Here is a 23,852-nt window from a genome sequence, read left to right as displayed (position 1 = left end):
GTTATTATTTTCTTGTTAAAACAATTAAAGAATATTCATGTGTAATATAAGAAAGAATACATACCTAAGTATTACATAAGTCTTCTATTTATTATCTACTATTTCTGCATAGTACTTACTAATAGTTGTAATTAGTTCAATTATACCTGAGTGTTTACACGTGTCAATACATACTTTTCCAGCGATACTTTCCGGCCTCATCTAGTTATTTAAGAGATAAACGTGTAAAAGTGTTATTTTATAACCTATTTGCAAAATAAATATACATACATACATACATACATACATACATACATACATATCGTCACGCCTTTAATCCCCGAAGGGGTAGGCAGAGGTGCACATTATGACACGTAATGCCACTGTGTACACCCACTTTTCACAATTTATGTTGTAAGTCCCATGTAATAGGTGGTGAGCCTATTGCCACATACCGAGCACATTTCCAGACTCCGTGCTACTACTGAGAAATTTTCGAAAAACCGAAAAAAGCCCAGTAATACTTCGCCCGACCCGGGAATCGAACCCGAGACCCCTTGTCCGGCAGTCGCACTTGCAACCACTAGGCCACCGAGGCAGTCAAAAAAAATATCATTTATCATTTATCATTTATCATGCATGCATCCATAAAAGTTAACTATTAAATCATCTAACTTGATACAAAAATTCATTAAAATTGATACAGTAGTTTAGGCGGAAGTGCGTGACAAACAAACTTACTTTCGCAATTTATAATATTAGCTAGGAAGGTTAAGTCCTACCTATGTATTTATAACAAAAGATTTAATGATATTTTTTAGTGTTCAGCCTACTTTCTGTGAATGTACCAAGATTGAAATCTGGGATTCATATAAAATATTCTGAAATATGGTACAAACGACTGACAAAACCTTTTTCCATAATTTCTTCTCACATCTATAATTTTTACGGAGTTTTATAAGTTTTTTAGGGAGTTTGTCATAATTCCCAGTAGGCAGCGGATCGTTTGTGGAAAATCGAAGGTTTAGAAGATGCAGCTGGCTATCCTTCCGTAGCTGGTCACCATATTTTTATGAAAATTTAATGGTGACTGACTAGAATACTGTGACGTTCTGTAACCCTAGTACGTATTTGCTTTAGAATAAAATCGAAACCATAGCGCGTTTTCATCCCTCATATTGGTTGATTTATTCACGCCAGCCAATCAGAGCGCCGAACGCACTTTCGTTTCATTTTCTTTTAACGTAAACCTAAGTCGTACTAAGGATACTGATGGACATGTTAAAATAAGTATTTTTTTCTCCGAAGCTCTAATATCAGTTTATCTAACTTCGAGTTAAGAGTTTACCATTTGAACTGCTATTGATAACTGAATTCAATGCCCTCTCACAAAATAAACTGTGTTGTCTATCAGTCATTCATTACAAGTTTCTTTGATTCTGTATTAATTACTTTGTTACAATTTAGACCAATTAGAATTCAAAGACAAATAATAATTATTATCAGAGATTTAACTTTATATTATTATGATAGACAGCGTTGTTTGAACTCTGCAATTTTACTTTAAACTAGCTTTTTGCCTGCGGCTTCACTCATGTGGAATTCAAAAGATCTCGTCTAGGTATCGATCCTGTAAAGTTATTAGTGCAACAGTTTCGGAGCCTATTGAATGCAGACAAAATAAAAAATCTAGTAAATACTTTTGAATTATTATTTTTAATCGACTAAGAATATTTGGAACCAAATGAGATGGAGTCAGTTTCGTTCTTTATTTTTGTCTGCACAAAATTGGAATTTTGCTTTCTCTTTAACAGTCAGTAATAGATATATTGCAACGATTATAAATAAGTCTTCTTTATTTATTAACACGTGGTATGCCGGAAGGCAGATGCAAGCGAGACACAATGCATTTTCTATTGTGTCTTATATACAAGAGGTTAATGAGTAGAAAAGTGAACTTCGAGTGTATAAGACATGGAGCCTAGCATACCTATATTGAATTCACGTATATGATGATGAATCAATGTTCTTCTACATTAACAACCTAAAAGTGACCACTTTTGACCAAAACCTCTTCTTACAAGGAGAAGGTTTGAACATTAATCACCACGCTAGCTGAATGCAGGTTGGCGATTTCAAACTTATAATAAGAAATAATATGCTCAGGTTACCTTACGATGTTTTCCTTCACCGTTTGTCAGGGGTGTCTAAATAATGTTAGATAGTATATATAACTCGGAAAAAGTCACATCAATGATACTTGTCGTTGGTAAGATTTGAACCCGCACCCTCCCCCATCCCCGTGCATAAGAAGCCTTAAGCTTTAAACCTCCGGGACACGACGACCGGTTACGACGGAGTGTTCTTCAACAGTTAATTCTAATTCTAGATTCGATAGACTTTCTTCTAGAAAATTCTCTATGTAGGTTGGTACTCATTCGACAAGGCTCTTGTAACTCTTTGTGGTGTCACCATGGGTGGCACGGTGGCCGCACCAATTCATTTACCAATGCGTCCGTCAATGATCCGTCTGCACGTTTGAAGCCATAACAAATAAAAAGTAAAGTTTTATAATTATAGTGTTACCAGACACTGCAAATTATTTCATGTTATTGTTAAAAGTAATTTGTGTTAAGTGGATAATTATGGGATATTGTTATACAAATCAACACAATGTATCTTAGTAACCTTTTGACATTTATACAACAACAGTAGAAGTGTTATTTTCTTGTTAATAATAATGCAATTTTAATTATTATGCTATCGGCTTATTCACGTAGCTGTTTGACGAGGAACTCGATTACTTTCAAGCCATGTTAGAGGCTCATATTCATGAGTAGCATTCTGCGATACAAACATTACTAGTCGAGTTCCTCGCCAAACAGTGACCTACGCGAGTAAGCCGATAACATATTATTTAATCTAGTATGTCTCACAAAAGTAATATACAAATGCAATTTTATAGTTTAAAAAAATCGCCTTACAATTGATAAATTCGTGCTAGTCATATTTTCAAAGACACTGAAATTATCTGTAATGTCGTGATTAAAACTGAACCGCATTCTCTTCGACGCAATCATTTAAGAAAATGCGGGTCAATTTTAGACATAGCTTATATAACTACAAATTGTGAATCAGGGGATTACACTGCATAGTTAAATGTACGGCACCTATTTTTTTATTTTAATTAATGAGTCTGATTATTTTACATTTCCAATGATTCTTTGCATAGACTTATTCTATTCCATGAAAACCTTGCTAAAGATTTGATTACCCTTGTAAGTAGCTTTTGAAAAGTTATTGAATTCGTTAATGAATACTTATAAAAACAATATAAGGTCTTATTATTTTTGATTAAAATATTTAATGCAAAAATTACTATGCGAAGTACAAAAAGAAGTCAAAGAATGCGTATGATCTGACATTTTAAAAATTATTTTACCAACTTTTTTATTGGGTCGTTGAATGACCAATAAAAATGTTTTAATAGGTATCTATAAAATTACTTTTGATTCTCATACGAACATACATTAATGTAAACCTAAGTATATTGTATAATGTGGAAATAGATTGATGTAAAGGCCCAATTGATATGCAAATCAACGATAAAAAATTAATAAAAGTCACAAAGTAGTTTGACTACATTTTTGAATGCACCGCTATGACATCTTGTCCGCTACTAATAACATACTCGCTACGCCACGCGGTTTCTTGGAACACCGTCTTTTTAACCTTCCTTAATCATGATTGTCAGCGCGTGGAAACTGCTTTTAATTAATGTTGCTGCTAATTTATGTTCTAATCCTTACCAAGAACTTTTTTCTAAAATGTCCTTAATTCATGTCAATATTGGCGATTTTATTATAACAAAAACTTAGCTATCGGGTTTGTTAAAGGACCCGGTGCCCCTTACAGGTGCTGTGGATGGCCTTCGGAGTGTTTTTAGTGAGGTAAAAATCCCATACTCCCTAGTCTTTTATCCCCAAAAAGCTAGGCGGGTTTTGAAGGTATTTCCCGTAATCTAAAAACATGATACCAGATAATAACAAATAGGTACTTAGAAACCCTTTTTAAATCTATTATTTCGTATGTTTTTTTATTCACATTGGTAAGTCGTCGAGCAGAAAAAAAATGTAAACACTTCGCAATTACTAGGTGCGTAGAATAAGTGCAAAGCTTCTAGAAATTTCTCTTTATCATGAGAATACAATTTGCTAGAGTGCACCTCAGCGATCACAAAGCAGATATTGACACACAGTAAACACAATCACATTAACATGCATCGATATTGATAGATATTTAAACTCGATTACTTTTGTTATATAGATAAAAGTTCAAAGTGTAGCTTATTCAAGGTAGGTATGCAATTTCTAGCACCACTATTTTAAATTACTAGACATTTCAAGGCATTCCTGCCTCGTTGATCACAATCGTATTAGATTCCCGGGTCGGACAATGTATAAGTGGACCTTTTTCGGTTTTTCTAAAATTTCTCAGTAGTAGCACGGAGTCTGGAATAGTGCCCAGTATACGGCAATAGGCTCATAACAGACTTGTAACATAAACGGTGAAAAGTGGGTGTCGTAATGTGCACCTCTGCCCACCCCTTTGGGGATTAAAGGCGTGACATTATTGATAGACATAAAAACTCGATTACGTTTGTTATATAGGTAACAGTTCAAAGTGTAGCGTATCCAAGGTAGGTATGCACTATTTAAAATTACTAGACATTTCAATGCATTCCTTATAAACTTAAACATAAAGACTATTATCGTCTGAATCTTGTGAACAATTATTCCGCTATCAACTTTTCCGAAATTCCGAAACCCGTTGGAGAAGTTTTTTCTTTGAATTAAAATTGCGTTGCGCCAAATATATTTTTGTGTATACTTATAAAGGTTTGGCTGCGACGAAAGTGTATTCAATTTTAAACTTTTGTCTAGTTTTGGTCTGTACCTCATTGCTAAACATTTAAAGTGCTTTTAAAATGTTAAATTCTGTTTGGAGTGTGTATATTATATCGACACGTTACTGAAGTCACATAAACTGTTTGAACTACTGAAACTCGTAAAACGTGTCTAATGTACATGTTTGAGTAGCAAAAATGTCGTGATAAATTTATTTAATGGTTAGACCACCATAGGAGGACATCACGTTTTATAGCTAATACATAATTTATATTAAAAAAAAACGTTCTAATATGTAATACTAATTTACAAATCCATAATTCAATATTGTCGTTTAGTATTGGCGAACTTTGTACCAGACTCGACGTTAATTTTATCAATATGCCCAAATGTATTGAGTTGTTCCATAGAGGAGATTATCCTTTTACATTTTGTCATAAGCAGGTCCTCCTATTAAGGTCCTACTTTATCACTTGCCTCTCACCCACCCGAGTTTTTTTTAAGAAACTTATTTATGTAAAGTATTTTCTCCTGTGTCATGGGTGCATTTATAAACATACAAGTTCACATACACATGACACCCAGACCCGAAACAATAATTTTTTAATCACACAAAAAGTTGCTCAGTGCGGTAATCGAACCCGCTACACGTTGCGCAGCAGCCGATTACCCAGCCACCGCACCAACAATGCAGAGTTGATAGATACTCATTTACATACAAGTCCCAAATAGTTTTATATTTGATGCGATTGTTCTTTGTTTTCTTCCAACGTCTCCCCTAAGCTTGATACACCTCAGTGGATGCGCCTGCCCTTTGTACATTATCGCAAAGTTGCTTGTAAGCATAAAAATATACCTGCTTTGTTCCTACCATTTGTTTAAAATCTAGACGAAACTGTAGGGGATCGGTAATGATGTCATTGTGTTTCGCCGTGTGAGTGAGGTTATCGGAGGCTCAATAATCCCTTCATCGCCAAACCCCTGAAATCCCTTGTTTTAAGGGCGGAAAATTATCCAATGACTTCTCCCGCCTAGGGCGAGACGAGAGGCAGAGTCAGACTTTTACTGACTAAAAACCACCCCGTTTCCACGCCTGCTTGTCGAGCCGGAGCCCCGATAATCCACCAGGCAGTCCGCAGCTCCGGATCCTGAAATCCCTATCCCCTAATTCCCCCAAAAACCCGACAACGCACTTTTAACACCACTGGTGTTGCGAGTGTCCATGCGCGACACTACTTACCATCAGCTAATAAATCTGTTCATTTGCCGTCCTATCCCATAATAAAATACTCCACACAAGTCACCGTGTGTTGTAATACTGGTAACCATGGAAACCATCGGCAAATTAGATCTATCTGAAGCCTGAGCCTCGAAGGTCATGCGGACAAAACGTTTGCGGTCACATTACCCAAGGGCCTAGCTAGGCCTGTCTATGATTATGTGAGTAAAGTCACGAGCACCACTATACAAATATACACACATACAATATGCTTATCGTACTTCAAAAACAAGTCTATTTCTAACATAAAAGATAGTAATATTCACATTTTGACAGATTACTATTAATACTTAATTTGTAATTAGAGAAAATTCATAAAAATCTGTAATTTTTTTACATGAGGATATATTTAGTCAAAGTCAAAATCAAAACATTTATTTCAATTAAAAAATATACTTAGGTACTTTTGAAACGTAAACAAATAAAGAAATAAATAATAGTCTGTCAGTCTGTCCGTCAGTGAAGCTAGGATATTTACACATATCTCAACATTTTCAATGAAGTACAATAGTTAGTTAAAATAAATTATGTTTGAAACTAATTTTAAAAATTTAGGTACCGTAGGTAAAGTAATTTTTCTACTGACGCAAGTAAGTATGATCTCATTTCAGATGTTTGGATACTAGTTCTAATATATGCACCGCTAACGTACACAACTCATTACTTATTTTAGGTAAGTAAATGAAAAATATAAAATAAATTAAAAAAAAGTACTTAATGTACAAGTATTTAAATAGTGACGAATTCACAGAATTACCTAGAATTGTTTATAAGCGTGCAACTAAATAGGCGTCCGATAAGACCCAAATAAATACTATAATATCAATTCATTTTAAAATAATATAACGCAATTTATACAACCAAACAAATGGAATACCGAAAATACTTACTAAAAATAATCGCAGTGATAATCTCGTAGTATCTTAAATATTATTATAAAAACATCTTTTTCTCTCAGATTTTTCATATCATAAACGAAAGAGAAATTCGGATATCTCTTACATTTACAAAGAGATGAAGATAGGTGGGGAAAGTGTTACACGCGCGGCTGAAACTATAAGTAAGACGTGACCGGCGCACGGGCCACTCAAAGCTCCGACTTGCGCGCCGTGTCACGGGCGCTCGTGTGCCGCATGCCCTAAAAACCATCTTCACAAACACCTTTACAATTCCCTAGTGCTACCTGTAACAGTGTGTGTACAATTATCTGGATTCAATTCATCACAATCTAGCAATAAGGTAAGTCTCCCATTTTTCTCCCTTTACCCAAGATCATAAATTAACATTTTTAATTTGGAAATTGAAATTCTTGTTCTACCACTTTCTTTTTTTCATGATTTTAATTATTGTGTTTAAGAAAATTATTTGTTGTAATAATTTTATACGATCACTTCGGTGTGAGGAGGTTTTAATGAAAATATTTTCGTGGAAATTTAAATCTTTATTGGAAAATCATTGAAAAAAATTAGAAACTTTTCTTGTAACAAATATTGGATTTTAAAACCGTAGTATACGAAAATAAAATAATCACAAAACTAGTATCTATTCTAAATTATCGAACACCATAACAGATCGTATTGAACGATGAACTGGGCCAAATATCTGACGGTACTTTTCACGGTCGTAAACAGCCACAGTGGGTAATAGACAAGCCATAGCATGAATTATATTCGCATTCAAATCAGTGTCAGTCATGACATCGCATGAATCAAATATTTTAATCGAAACAGTTTCGATTACAGTAATTTTTCATTATAAAATACTCTCACTAAGCTGAAAAATAGCCGTTAAAAATCTTTGACGGTTTTCAATGCCCACTTATCTTAACAAAAGGACAGCAACATGCGTATAATTATCATTTCTATTATATACTAATTAACAAAATTACATACAAAGAGAAAGTGTGTATCTATATAAAAGTAATTCTAGAATGAAAGGGCTATACAGTTGTATGGCAATGAACGGGTAAATGCAACGTTGAAGGCTAAGATGCAACTGAAAACAATCAATGACGGTAGGTAGGTAGGTACTTGTACAACCGCAGGCGCCTGCCGGTGCAACTAAGTTACCTACTAACGTAACTATCACGAAGCAGCTGTATACTTGAACCTAAATATTACTACAAAGATGAAAACAGTGTTATTTTCTAAGAAAAAAATGAATTTTAGGAAAGGAACGTAAAGGTATATTTTTCACTGAATCTAATACGTTGAGAAATCCAGAAACAAATTAGTGATAAAATATTTTTAGTCGATTGAATACGTAAGAGTACCATAATAGTACCTGCCTTTTTTAAATAGTGATCAAGAAACTGTAGATTTATAGGAACTTTTCCCTTATATTTTTAATGTTTTTACATGAAAAATATCTTAATACCTACTTTGAATCATTTTCAAGTGAAAAACTGCAACTAAATTCAATATTCCGTGTAGTTTACGTTCAGTCTTTATAAATTCATTTTTAACAAGGAATATTTTGCTTCGAAGAAAACATGAATTTCACATGAAGCCTGCAATTTTCCATTAAATTGAAAACGGGTCCCGCGTGCATTTCACGATATTGAAACCTGAAGAGGCGAGAAATCGAAGGAAAAATTTTAAATGAAGAAAAAAAATATTATTCAATACTCTTACGTCATTGGCTAATTATTTGGCATGGACTTGTATAATTGATTAATTGGCTAAATTATATTAGGAATAATGAATACTAAGTATTAACCTATAGAAACCTATAGATTAAAGTTCACAATGTAAATATTTATTACTGAAAATAAAGAGGTCACGTGCGCCAATTTTAATTGTATTAGCTATTATGAACCGCTTACAAAAAAAAAAACTGAATAGCCAAATTTAATTAATTACTCTACGTCAGTAATGAATATTTGTTCGTATAGTATACGAATTTTCGTTTTTTTTCTGATTCCAAAATTTTATTTTTGCTTTCCTATCTATCTATATTAGAGTCTATTAATAAATGATAAATGATATTTATTTTTGCAAATAGGTTACAAGATAACAGTTTTACACGTATACGTCAATATATGTATAAAAAGTAGATAAACATTTTGTTACTACGAAATCATTAGTACTCAAAAAAGTAGTCATGTCATTATAAGTAATCACTAGCAAGTAGCGGGATATAGTTTTTGAAATTAAACGTTTTTTTGAGTCGAGTTCATAAAAACCCGATTATTCATGAAAGAGCATTCTCTGGTCACATTTTTCCGGGCATTGACATTACAGACGTCATCATACTTTGGATACAATTAGATGCACAACTTGTATTTGAGGTTATTTTTTATACTAGCTTCTGTCCACAGCTTCGTCTGCATTCATTTGGAATTCTATCCGCAGTTTTCAGTAGCCTGTGTGTTAATTCAGACCACAGTCTACACCTGTTCCAAAATTCATCCCGATCCCTTAAGCCGTTTTGACGCGAATGAGTAACAAAACAAACATACAGACAAACTCTCAACTTTCGCATTTATAATATTAGTAAGACGAGATTAAACTAAAGATATGAGTTTTCGCGACTTTGTAACTATTTTCGAGGTTACATGCTTTTGTATGAAATACATGTATTTTATTTATTTTTAAATTCAATAGCCTTTTTCTATTGTTATTATTTTTCTTAAGATTATCTTTATTAGTGTTTCTTTTAAGATTCTACGTTGATTACTAATGTTATTTATAAACAGTTAATAAAAATAATTCAATCCGTTTTTAAATTCGACTCAAGTTTTTTTAAATTAAGTCAAAATCTTTTAATTTGCCTTCAGTTTTTTTTAACTAACTATGACAATATCTTTTTCATTTATAAAAATATTCTTAAAATGCATTCCTGCACTATCATACGCTACTTATTAAAAATGATTTAGCTTATTTCGTTTATAGCCACGAGATTCACAGTTATGTCTACTTTTTATAAACATTATTTTGTATAAGTTTCGAAGTAGTTCGTTCTCGTATAAAAAGTGTAGGTACTTTCGTTTTATTTTTTTATGTAACCGCTATAGAACCTCATTTGATGATGTGCCCCTATGAGCATCGAGAGTATCTACGCACATCTCACAGTGAAATGTAAGCTAATGTTATTCGTAATCTATTTTAAATTACAATGTACTCGTTGTTTTTTATGTAGTCGAATTAGTTAAATCCACAAGATTTTTTTTTGTTTAGCATGAGTTTTGAGTATTAAATATACAGACTAAACAAGTGATTATACTTCTTCTTTAAACACATTTCTAAAACAAAATCGTGTATTGGCTGTCATGTACCCGAGAACCGATATTAAAAAAATATTAGGCTGTATAATAATTACACATTCAAAAATAGAATTAAAAAAATAATTACTTTAATTTTTCATAAAAAGAATACAATCATAAAATATTCTGTTTCTTTTTTTTTTGTAAATTTTTGAAATAAGAACGTACGGTATATTTTTTATTTAATTATTGTTTTAAAAAGATATTAAAAACTAAATTCACAGACACTATTCTTTATTGTCTATTCTGAGAAGGTAATATTGTCAACTAAGTGTGAGTAAGGTAAAAAATATTTATTTTTAAATAATAGCGATCATAGTAATTTGAAACGTTTCTAAAGTGTGTCATGCACGTGCTATGGCGGATCACGTTTATAATCTACGTACATGTATATGTCCGACTTTGCTAGTTTTAGATGCATAAATTATATAGATCTGTGATATAAAAAACCATTATTCGGTGTATGGTTTTCGAAAAAAATTCTAAGAGTCTACTGTTTAAAGATGGAAATAAGATTCTATATTTAAATATGTATGCGTAATATTTATGCTTAAGTATTTTTATACATATGGTGGAGTAATGTATCCATAGTATGACCAAAGAATTTTACAATTATATATTTTATTTTAATTATATTATTAAAAATAGTTATGATAATTTTTCTATTGTTTGCATTGGTAATTTTCCTTCTTTGTCACGTTTTCTTTTGTTGTAAATAACATAACTTATAAATGTAATAAATAAAATTACTTAATATAAAATAATATTAAAATAAAATTAAACTTAACTTACTAAAAATAAATACAATTATAAATGTTTATAATGTGTGTAACTTTAAAAAGATGTATCTCATTTATTTTTAATTACAATTAAAAAAGTTCTCATCATCGCTTTGTCGTATCGCTTCGAAATTTAAACACTAATCCTTTATTTTCCCGCTCGGTTAGACTAATCTGACATTGTACATGTTCTTGACTGAGCTTTATAAGATAATTTCTTAAGTATTATATATAAAAAGCACTTCATTTCAAGATAATGACTTGTCTTTGGAAAGTTAAATGGCAAAACCTCGCTAATTGTTCTAGCTGACGTTATGAGTCTTCACTTTCATATACGGCAGACATTTTACTTAATGTCGTACAATATTACTAGACAATATTGGCTGGTTTCTAGTTCTCATTTACTATAGTTTATATTGTAGTCTAAAGAGTATAATGTAGCATAAACTGTATTATGAGATTGTAAAGAAAGAAAAAAACAAACAAACAGTACACGCGAAATAAAACAAAAAAAGAATAACAAAAATAAATGTGGTAAATATATGTGTAATATATGTAATATATGTGTAACAAAAATAAAATGGTACAGTTCAGCATGAATGCTAGACATCTATTCCCTGGCGCTGTTTTTCGACGTATCAGAGCGCCTTAAAGCTATATGCTTTAATTATTATAAAATTCGATTGTACAAAAATTACCGATATTTTAAAAGTCGTTGCACTCTACAACGAAGCGCAATTAATTGTTGGCACTGCAACTGACCCTGAGTACTATTCAATTCAGAAACTACACTACGTTTCACATTCATTCATTCTCAGTTCTTTTCTCTACAAATACGTTAAACAAACACCAAATTATTGTTTGAATTATCGCAATAGGTATTTGTGAAAAATGTAATAAAATATATTAGTCATAAAAATACAGCTATTTCTGTATTGTATAGGTAAACGAAGTTGCTAAACAAAACATTCAGTCCGACCTCTTTGTGTCGGTTGAATAAACTTTACGACCAACAGTTTGTAGGTCATGCTAGTTGTAAACTATGCATTCGGAAACAAACTTAAACCCTAAACGTTTAGGCACTAAACACTATTGTTTTCCTAATACACATAGAAACCACAGGACTATACGTATTGAATCGAGAAATCCTTTTCATTTACTTACATTCAATATTGAATAGAAATAACAGCCAAAGAAATTGATTGCAATTACTTAGTAAAAAAATTCAATATTGGTCGAGAATTGTCATTTGACATTAAGCCCGCCTTTGTTGGTTTGTACATAAAGTGTTAAATAAAAAACAAAGGCTATTCCATGCATACAATAGGTAAAGATTAATTTATTTAATTGACAGGACCTACCGGCGATATATGAGTTGTGACAGAACAGTTGTGACAATTATATCTGTGAAATCAAAAAGTAAAAGGCATACAAAAATATACAGCATAAGTGTTTAGATTGTATGGAGAGATAATGGCATATTGTGGCTCATCTAGAAAATCATCATTATGTAGACAAGTCATCTTGTACCTCGAAGACAGTTCATGGAATTCTTCAATAAACAACGTGCGGACGATAGCTCCGGTCAGCAGTTGTAGATCCGTAGCTGCTTTCCATCTGTCAAACTGTGAATTCTGAATGATCACATTATTGTTATAAAAAAGTACTGTTATTTTTGATAGTAATAAAACAGTAGGCTATAAATAAATTTTTCGTTAAAAGATACTAAAATATTTGTATAAATCCTTTTTGTTTTAGCGTGTGATAAATTCAGCCTTTGTGTAATTTATAGCTTTTATTTTATATTTAAAAAGCACTGGCCGGAATTAAATTATATTTAAAAAAAAGCCGGTGAAATTCGAATATTCAAAACCTACTCGTATTTATTAAACTTTTTAGCACAGTTAACCATCAAAATCGAGTGCTATTTCATTATACTTTTTTAATATTATGTATGTGTGTGTAAGCAGGTATAATTCTAAACTCGTCAAAAGTAGGTACCTACGTTTGGTGACGATTGTATTTCATCGAGTTATACGGAGAGTGTGATGTATGTGAACAGTACTTGTATGCACACAATGCAAGTCGTAGGACTGAAAATGCACTAACTGCAGGTCATTGGTTTGTTTGTTTATTGCTTAATAACTTCACGAATGCGTTACCAATTGTTTCCCAATATTTCGTACCAATGTATAAATTGTTTAGTATTAGTCATCGTTATGAATTACAAACAAAATGCTTGTATTTACTTTGTTGTTGATATGCTGTTTTTCTTTTAGTGCAGTTATATTAACATTATAAAACTTTTTCTTAAGTCACGTAAAAGTAAAATAAATAGACCAAAATATAACAGAAAAGTACAGACTTTATTATTTCTGACAAAGATTTTAATCAACTAATAAAAATTCACGCAATTTTGTATAATAATAAATATAATATAAGTAAGAAAACGAGTCTTCTGTCAAAAATCTTAAAATAAATCATACAACAATATTTCAGAATTATTCAAGTACTTTGTGTTTCAAATTAATGTCAAGTATTTACTAGACTAGGTATAATTATTGATTCAATTTATTAATTATTGGCATTTAGTAATTAATTTAGAAAAACATAACGGATAGCTTTGCGCACACGAAATAGATCAAGCTATAATTGAGATGAGCGTTAAGTTTAACTTCATTACACATGAACAAGTAATTATTCAATTAAAACAATCAGCCTTACCAGTACCGGACTTACCATACCAGACAGACTGAGAATTGGCAGACGGGTCCCACCTGTAACGTTGAACGGGCCCAAGCCCGTTGAACGTTACAGGTGGGACCCGTCTGCCACCCCCTGTGCCACCACAAACACTTCTCGTTATCTTCATATACTTAGCCTCGGGGCCCCGATGCAAGAGCACCATACCATGGGGACCCTTCAAGCCCAGTACGACCATAACAAAGGCACACATAGATAAAAGTGGAACAGTAAAAGTCAAAAGCGAGAAGCAAATCTCGTTAGTGTCAATATTTGAAGCATCATTATTGTGTGATACGAGAAAACATCTTTATACAAAGTGAATACTTTTTTTCTTAACAAGTATAATTTACTCTTTGAACAGTTTTAGCTGGATATAACGAATGCAGCGTTAGATTATTTCAAATTCAAATTCATTTATTTCTGCGAATATGTAGATTTTATATTATTTAACAAAAGGAGCATTGAGCATATCCTACTAGGATTTCAAAATAATTAGACTATTAGATACAAAGAAATAGATAGAGGCAAACACACAAAGTAATTTTGGATAGAACTACTGTATTATATGATAATTTATCTTCACTACTGTACTATATCATAATTTATCTTCTAAAAATTCTGTTATGCTATTATACGCCTTTCATTTAATACTAACTACTTTTTCAACCAGACTCCATTCGTGATTAATTGTTTGGATGTATACACCTTACTAACCCACTTGTAGAGAAACGACATTCTTGATTAAACTCGTTGTGTCGTCGTCAGATTTCAAAGTCTCCAAATTACTCGTTGAAACTAAGTTATCGCTTTGAACACTGTCGTCTCTGAAACAGTTGACGATGTTATATTATTATCCTTACTAGTCCTACTATTAATGTGAAAGTGTGTTTTTTTTCATGTTTTGTGCGTCTTTAGGTATTTAGAAGGTTGAGAACAGCCAGTCTTTGCCAAAGAGAGGGCGTGACTTCAGAACCTACAATTGAAAATCGAACCACGAAATCAGCTGCACATAAACTGCTAAAATGATTTAAGATAATCTCTTTATTTAGCCGTGTTTTTAGATACAACTTAGTGCTATAGATATAATTAACAGTTACAAGTACCGTTTTATGATTAGGGTAGCAATCAAGGTCATTAACTAACCCAGTTCCTGCAATGATAATGATAATGATGAATTTACGATTCGCTTTGCGTGGATCGTAAATTATTATCTTGTGGTACAAATTGCAGTTCTTTACAAAAATTGCTCAAATTATTGTAAAAAATTCACAAATTAATTTGTTGTTCGACTAACGTTTTAGGTTTAGTTTCAGAATCCTGAAATCCATTTCAAGTTCGTATTTCAGAGTATAAATACGCAGGTATATTTACGAAAAAACCTACCGAATAAAATATTATAATTTATTCAGTAGAGTAAAATATCTCTACAGCTTAGACAAGTTCTTATGTAGATTATTTACATAGTGTTTTTCAATCATAGTTTCTTAGTAATGCCGTGTTATTAAATCTTTACGGAGAATAGAAAGAAAGTTATTCATAAAGCTACAGTAATCTCCGACACAGAAGTGTTAATTAATATTTAAAAAAAAAACTGTCGATTTGAATATTACTACTGTACACATTTAATTAGAGTTGGCATACTTTTTTTTATGCCATAAAAGGAAATGTGTGAAAAAGAAACTCACATAGGTTTAAAAACATTACACTCCTTTTTTTAGGTCGTTTGGTAAAAAATATAACTGTCTTTTGATGTTGTCTTTTGTCTTCAAAATGTAAGCATCAAAATATAGAAAGCAATGCCAAGGTTACTTTAGGAGTAATTTGAGATAAAAATTAGTCATCCTCATTTAAAAAGTAGAGCGTGCTGTATAATTTATGTCTGCTTCCGTATATATTAAAGAAGGCTATTTACATAATAAAAATAATTGTCTGAAGCTGGCTCGCTTGTATAATTTTTCATTTATAAAAATACCACCATAACTGATGATAAACTGCACTCGGTAAATTAAAAAGAGCTACTTATGAAACGTTTTGGAAAAATCGTTGTTCGCTTCTGCAGATATTTAACGGTTTTTTTAAACTTCCTTTTCACTTATGTAAGTAAAATCTTTGCGACTTCACATTTCTTCGAACAGGAATGTCTTGAATGGACAAAGCTGCGTAAGCTTGCGAAGCCGCGATTCGCCGGCCGGTGGTGCACGTGGTTACTCTCTACCGGTTCCACAAGTACATCGCGTCATGCGCCCGCGCACCGGTGAAAGTGTCCGGCAATCTCCACGCAATCTTATTCACTGTTGTCGGCTTTACTCGAGGTCAAGCGCACAACAAGTTTCGTTCCCATTATTTACTTTTCTCCGACTCAGTAAAAGTTAACAGAGCTTTGTGAACAATTATTATGTGTGATGTGTCGATTTTTTAGCAACGGAATCCGGCTCCATAAGTTTGTTTCGTTTGACTCCAAGTGGGCGCCGGTTTATTTACTTATTGTAAAAGAAACTTTCCGCTGCGAAATCTTTTGTGTCAATTTTATTGATGGGAATGTGTTGATAAAAAATGATGTCTATGTGTCGATTCTGTAGAGGGCTTCACTTTATAATGATGACTGATGGTGCGTGAAACGTTTTTGAACGGTTACACCGCAAGAAAGTAGGTTTCGCGAATACACCATGTATTGAACGTACGTACGTTAATGATAAATTGGCACAATGTTACAGCCGTGTTAGAAACTTAGACCTACATTTTTAAAACAAGTTCCATTGCTGTTAAAGTGACTAAAGCACGAGGTGATGTGAATTTTCTAGTTTGAATTTTGAACCTGTCTTCAACTGGTGTCACCCTAAAGAACACGGTTAGTATATCGTGTCCAAAGATTGCAAGAATGCATCTTACCAACCCGTTTACCGCCGTCAGCGGTTGCAAAACTAATAACTACTATTTACAAATAAAACTGCTGATTTTATTTTCTATCAGCGAATATTAACAGTGTTAATCAACAAAGGAATTGCTTTGTATATATACATACATACACACAATACATATAATACATAGTGGGGATTGTTTATACATGCTTCGACTGAGAACTGTTCAGATAAGATTTTGGACCTAAAAGGTAAAACGGATGACAGCTTTCTGAATATGGAAAAGATAAATATCCGTTTTCCGGTCTCATACAGCATCAGAGGGTACACTTTGTTTTACTTAGAAATTGTGTGCAAAGCGTGTATGAGGGTTTGTTTCTCTCTCTAGTCGATTCCCTCACTGCTGAGGATCGTGCCTCCGTTTGATTTCTTCGACCAGCTGCCTCCATCGGTTGCGTTCCGTTGCTTGGTGAAGAGCAGCGCTGATAGGCATCTCAAGCTGTTTGGAGATTTGGTCTGACACCGATTGGGGCTTCTTCCTCTAGGCCTAGGAAGGTTTGAACTGGACACAATTTGAATACCTATGTATATACATTAACAGTTTGACAAGCAATACGACGAATAAATTTTCGAGAACAAATAGAAAACTATAGTTAAGTTTGTTTATTTATTCTACTTCTACTTCTCTAACTTAACGAACAAATCCAGTATTATAAACATTAGCTACACTAGTAACCACAAGATTAATTCATTTAATTATAAAACTCAGATATTAAAACAATATAATTATAACTATTAGTGTTTATTCACTAGCAGTAACAAAAACTATAGACTTGCATTCAGATGAGACGCGAACAAAAAATGAGGTCAGGTGTCTTTGACTATTTATTTTGGCGTTCGTAAGCTGTGCTTAATCGAAATTTTGTTCATTCATACATACGTATAAATAAAATACTATGATAGAATGCACGTCTTCTTGATTCACGAGTCTATAGAAAATTTTGGCCATACAATTCGGGTCAGCCACACGAGAGCCACACTTCTAACGTAGCAGACGTTTGTTAGCAACGGTAACTGCTTTCCATCAAGTGGACCGTAAGTTTGTTTGTCATTTCAATAACATAAAAAGATGCTCATTAGACAGTTTTTGTTGACCATAAGATGAAATGGAATGGACTAAATTATTATTATTGTACGTTGTTGAGAGATCCGTTCTTGAGTAATTAGTCAACAAGCTACACTGAGTGGCAGTGGCGTACGTGCACACTGCACAACTTGACGCATGGCATAATGCGCCTCTCAAAAGCCACTAGTTACACGACGTTGTGAAAGTGCGCACTTGTCACCTTTCCTTCATTTTCCCAATGATATAACTTTCGAATAACGTTAACGGTTAGAAACAAACATTTGTCTTTAGCGAAGGTTAATGTAAGATGTATTAGTGACGCAAAAACTTAAGACAAGGCGCTAATGTAGGTATCTTCTCACGAAGTTTAATGACCTTTCATTAAAACTGATGAATGTGTATGCAGATTATAATGATTCATTAGTATAGGTATATTGTGACAATGTAGGAATTTCCATGATTTTAATTTAATTGACTTCTGTGCCTATTTGCAAGGACGACCATAAACCACTGTGTACTCATGTTATCAAAGTTCTATTAAGTCTTTTTTTTTTTTTTTTCTGGGTGGAAAATTAAGTTAAAAATTAAAGTTAAAAATTAAGTTCTATTAAGTCTAGACTAGCACCCACCCATAGTAGATACTACGTCTTATCTCTGACAATTCCTCTCATTAATAGCATATGTGATGATGTTATTATTCCTATCTGAACATTATAATCTTTGTCCTAAGACGTCCTTAGACTCGTTTGAGGTCAGAAGCAAGAATGAAGTTTATAAAAACTACTTAAATTTTCATTTTAATAAAATACATTATTCATATCCAAATTACTGAAGGTTTTGGTTCCAGAACCATGCTAACCATATGTAGAGAGTATTTTTATAGTTACCAAATTATGTTATGGAATGATATATATACTCCTTAATTAATTGTGTTCAGTGTAGCAGATTAGATGGATAATAAAATAATTAGGCAGGCTTGTGTACATTATCTGTCATGGTTGGGTTCGTATTGACCAGAGCGTAGAAGAAAATATACTTCCTTATACTACGCACATTGTCCTTTAGAATAATTTAAGGAGTATTATATTGTATGGATTTGATATATAAAGCGAGATAAGGACTGTTTTGGTTTCTTTTATAACTTGGGTTGAAGAGTGACTATTATTTATGTCTATATAGCTAATTCTCTGCCTGCTCTTTTTAACAATAAAAGGCTAGTGATGATTAATATGGGAAGGCAGAGTATTAATTTACGTATTATATTTTCTGAACTGTGAACTGTAATGAAATTCTCTAATAATAAATGAATTATATATTACTTATTCTCTGAAGAAAATCCCTTATGATTATGATATGATCTTACATGTCAAGTCCTGTGAAGACATTACACACACATACATATATAAGTATAAGTAGGTATATATGTCCTATTAAGTAGGTACCTACAGAACAATAAATAATAAGTGCTACTCTGTCTATTCCACCGTGCATTAAGCTACGTGACGTCAATATTCACGTTATTTTAAAACAAGGTATTAATATTCCCAGATTTAAAGCAAATATTTTGACTGAAACAAAAATAAACCTGTTTTTGTTTTCACTTTTGGAGGCTTTGCGTAACATCTATACATATAATAAAATCGTAGAAAAGTGCTGTCTGTACATTGAAAATAAAAATAAAAAAAATAGCAGGGGTTATTGTTATGTCGATGTCGAACCCAAAAATGTAATTAACTTTTTTTTTGTCTGTTTGTCTGTTTGTCTGTTTGTCTGTTCGTCTGTGCGCGCTAATCTCAGAAACGGCGGTCCGAGTTGGATGCGGTTTTCACGAATATATTGTGGGATGCTTAAATTTACATTTAGTGTTTGTTTCATGTCAATCGGTTCATAAATAAAAAAGTTATGTCAAATTAAAGAATCACGTCGAACATTCTATGCTTATACCATTAATCTCCGCCACTATTTGACGGATTTGGTTGAAATTTGGTACAGATATAGTTTAGAACCTTAGAAAGGACATAGATATATTTTTATTTCAAAAATCAAAAAATAAAAATAAGAAATAAATTATAAATAATTCTATGTCGATCGTTACACGACTTCGGTTCATGTTATTGTTTTAATTCATCGAAAAAAAGTAAATAAATAGTAAAAAGGTATGAAAAAAATAATATCAATATAATTAAACTTTTAGTACAAAGAAAATGCCCGAACGGAGTATAAATAAATAATCCAAGTTGTCTTTATCCTCGATAGATGGCGTTGGGATCGAAATAGATCGCGCTATGGTTTCGTTACATTCATTTGGTTGGGTATCGGCCGAGCGCTTCGGTACTATCGTAGAAAAAGTGTATTATCAGTCGTATGATTATTTGTCTGTAGTGGTCCTGCTGTTTCATATATTCTAAATTGGTTTCGTTGTATTTGTCAATTAATAAGTTTATTTGTTGGGTTTTCCTGGTTTTTTGGTTAAACTATTTAACGTAGGTTTAGTTTGATATCGATTATTAGTAGTTACTGTAGTTAGTTTTTTCAATAAAATTGTAAGTCTAATTTATAAATTAATTAGATTAGATTTAAGTCGTTTCTTTTAAATTATTTAGTTTAAGCTTGGTTATTATAGCATAGAGGATAGGTTGTAATATATTTTCTTTTTTAATTGTTATAAATTCGTAATTCGTAGCTTTCTTTAGTTTTAAGTTAGTTTAAGTCCGTTTTTAAACTATTTTTTCAATGCCCTAAGTGAGTATACATCTATTAAATTCAAACGCAGAGCTCATTATGTTGATTTTTGAAGAGTTCCCTGGAATATCTTCCACATCTTATTTTTGAAGAGATCCCGCGAGATCGGGAACTATGTGGTTAAAACCAAAAATTTGCCGGAAGTCACTATTCCACGCGAACGAAGTCGCGGGCAAAAGCTAGTCGAACATAAAATGTAATCTTTACCTACTTAACATTAAAACAACAAACGTTTATTTTTTATTCACAGATGTTATGTTTCACATACTTAACTATCTAAAAATATATGCATATAGCGTCAAGATAACACAGACTTTTTTATTTTTATAACAATAATTTTAAATACCACATTATCATTATGTATATAGGGTGCCTTGTAATTAGTGAAGGCAATTTAAACACGTGATTTTACTTATGATTACAAACAACTTTCCCAAGCAAACATTTTTTGTATACTCATTAGTTTTATTTTTATCACAATAACAAATCATCCTATACATACATATAACTCTTTGCAATATATTACGTTGTACTGTTAATACCTATCTGATAAATAGACCGCCGCACGTAAACTATTCGAGTAAAGCTCTATTATACGCTACTCATGAATGTAAGTCCCGGCGTGACTTGAAACTAGTAGAGCTTAATTCAAATAGTTCTCGGTAGTAAGCCGTAAATTTGATAATTTAGTATACTCACGACAGTTTATAACATAAAAGTACTTAGCAGACAACACATGGCCAATAAACTAGTGTCATTATTTTTATATGTACTTGTTTATCCAGAAACCGGTAGTTAGATGCTAATAATTCATGATAGACAAGCGATTCCGCTTATACCCTAAAGTAGGTAATTATCTACATACATATATAATCTGTGTATTGATGTCTGATGACATTGGATACACTGTGTACGTATGTATGTATAGGGAACGTGAGACAGCATTGTTAGGATAATAAATTAATCACGTACTATTGTGATGACCAACTTAGATATAAGCGAGGTGAAATTATTGACAGGAAGGTAATCAGTAATTGTTTATACATATGTATATTATGTAGGTATGTATATGTTTGTCTACAAACGTGTTGTGACGATAGAGCAGAATACATTAGTCCTCAACTCTACTCTTTTCGCGGGTGAGGATAGAATAGAAAGCCGGAATACATATATAGGGGAGGTTCTAAGCCCAACTCTACATTGTCATTGCCTATTGATAATATTATATATTAATTAATTAAAGGCTCCAGACATGTCTTTGCATCATCAGCGTACATCGTCGACGATCATATGTAAATGATACGCTCAGACGCGATCTCGATAGGCATGTCAATTTTATAATGCCTCTGGACGCGTCATTAGGTCTCTCATCAAAGCCAGAATCTGTTTCTAAATATGTTTGCAATCGTCTCATTTTGAAGTTAGAATAGTGAATGATAAAACAGGTTTGCTAAGCACCAACCAACTACGATTGATCACTGCCAATATACGCGATCATGACTATTGAAGATAATATTGATAAAAGTAATACGGTGATCGTTGATCGGATTGCTTTCATGTCTGGACCCGCCTTAATATTGCTTTCCACAACCCACTACCGGTTCTTCAACTACAATAAACTTATTTAAGATATTTTTGCGATGACGAGATGGCGCCACTGGCGAGTTTCGTCCATTATGAAATTAATTAAACTTATTTATTTAAACAATGACTTTGTATTTAAATAGAATAAACGACCCCGAGAAAGTTCAGTGAACGAAATAAAATATTAAATATTATATATACAAATAAATGTTGAAGTAATAAAATGTAAATAATTCTATTGTTGTTTTTAAATCGGATTATTTATTTTCTAGTTTGTTATATTTCTTGTTTCTCTTTGAATAAAATCCTCGGCCGTAATGAAGTATTGTAGTATTTATACGTGGGTAAAAATGTTTCAGTAGGTAGAACCTATTGATCTTATCTTTATAAATATTCTACTGAACGTAATTTCATCAACTACGTTATTTATTTTTGTATAATAAAAATATTATTTTCCGTTGATAAGGTATTTTAACGAGTCAATAAATCTAATTTACATGAGTAGTAAATTAAGATTGCGATGATTTTATACAATTTTATCTTCTATCATCATTTTCACACCTTCGCTTCGTAAGGTCGAAACCTATCGATAAGGATTATACATAGAGATATTTTCTTTATTTTTAGAAAATTTATACAAACACAAATCTTAGTTATAACATCCCTTTTATTTCTTAAGCTTAGAAAAGAGTCACAAATGCAGCAATAAAACATTTTTTTCTGTAGAAAGCGACACTTATATCATTCAAGAAGCATGAAGAATGCACTACAATTGCTATCTTTAAACACTATTGTCTAAACTAAACGTGAAAGTATTGTTCCACACTTTAGTATTAAACAATTCCTAATCTTATATAATGATGTTTTTTTTCACGATATTTGGCGGTTATTACACAAAGCTAATAATGACCTGACGAGGCTAGTGCAACGATTTCCCGACCTATGCCAAGGTTCGACGTTTAAACTGATCGTGCCTCGTGCATTTATTTCATAAGGGAAATGAGTAAACATACGTATCGTCACGTATACATGCTTATACTGTTTTCTCCCCATATGTTTCAAGGTAAGAATTGAGAAGTATTAGTATTAAGTATCTATCTAAATCTAACCTTTTTTAAGGGGAAAATCATCCAATGACTAATCTCTCGCCTTTAGCGAAGCGATAGGGAGTGTCAGACTCTTACAGATTAAAAAAACCACCCCGTTCCTATTCCTGCTTTTCGAACTGGAGCCCCGGTAAACCCGCAAGGTAGTCCGCAGCATATTCTATTACTGATTATCTCATTCTAATGTCTCCACTGAATATCAAACCATTATAGTTTCAAGAACTCGAATTGAGCATCTATAACTCGGAGTCATGGAATAGTACGATGCTGAGTTTCTATTTTATTACAATTAACCTATGAAAAAAGCTAATAATGAAATTTCTCGCAAAGGCTACTGCTTACACGTCGTAGTAATAAACTGTTATGATAAACACTATAAAAATCTTATCTCTCTTAATTCTGCGGCGAGACGTTCAATTTCTTCGATGCTCCATAATGAGATGTCCGATAAAAATAACGCAACTTTCTATAAGCACTTGCAAC

The 23,852-nt window shown here is 32.4% G+C and overlaps 1 protein-coding gene and 1 long non-coding RNA gene across 2 annotated transcripts in view; one reads left to right on the top strand and one right to left on the bottom strand.

Annotated features, from left to right (window-relative positions):
* The first annotated feature begins 7,010 nt into the window (after positions 1–7,010).
* LOC118264926 (acyl-CoA Delta-9 desaturase) overlaps positions 7,011–23,852 on the top strand; it is a 36,036-nt gene continuing 19,194 nt past the window's right edge. The window contains exon 1 of the mRNA XM_035577594.2: positions 7,011–7,404. The gene's annotated coding sequence lies outside the window, so the exon portion shown is untranslated. The remainder of the gene's footprint in view (positions 7,405–23,852) is intronic.
* LOC126912697 (uncharacterized) overlaps positions 19,557–23,852 on the bottom strand; it is a 59,682-nt gene continuing 55,386 nt past the window's right edge. Inside the window, exon 2 of the long non-coding RNA XR_007707346.1 lies at positions 19,557–19,943. This is a non-coding gene — a long non-coding RNA (uncharacterized LOC126912697). The remainder of the gene's footprint in view (positions 19,944–23,852) is intronic.

Source organism: Spodoptera frugiperda, chromosome 28 (genome assembly GCF_023101765.2).
Source record: "Spodoptera frugiperda isolate SF20-4 chromosome 28, AGI-APGP_CSIRO_Sfru_2.0, whole genome shotgun sequence".
NCBI classification, from domain to species: Eukaryota; Metazoa; Arthropoda; class Insecta; order Lepidoptera; family Noctuidae; genus Spodoptera; species Spodoptera frugiperda.
The sequence above is the reverse complement of the archived record's forward strand: the minus strand, read 5'-3'. Positions and strand labels throughout refer to the sequence as shown.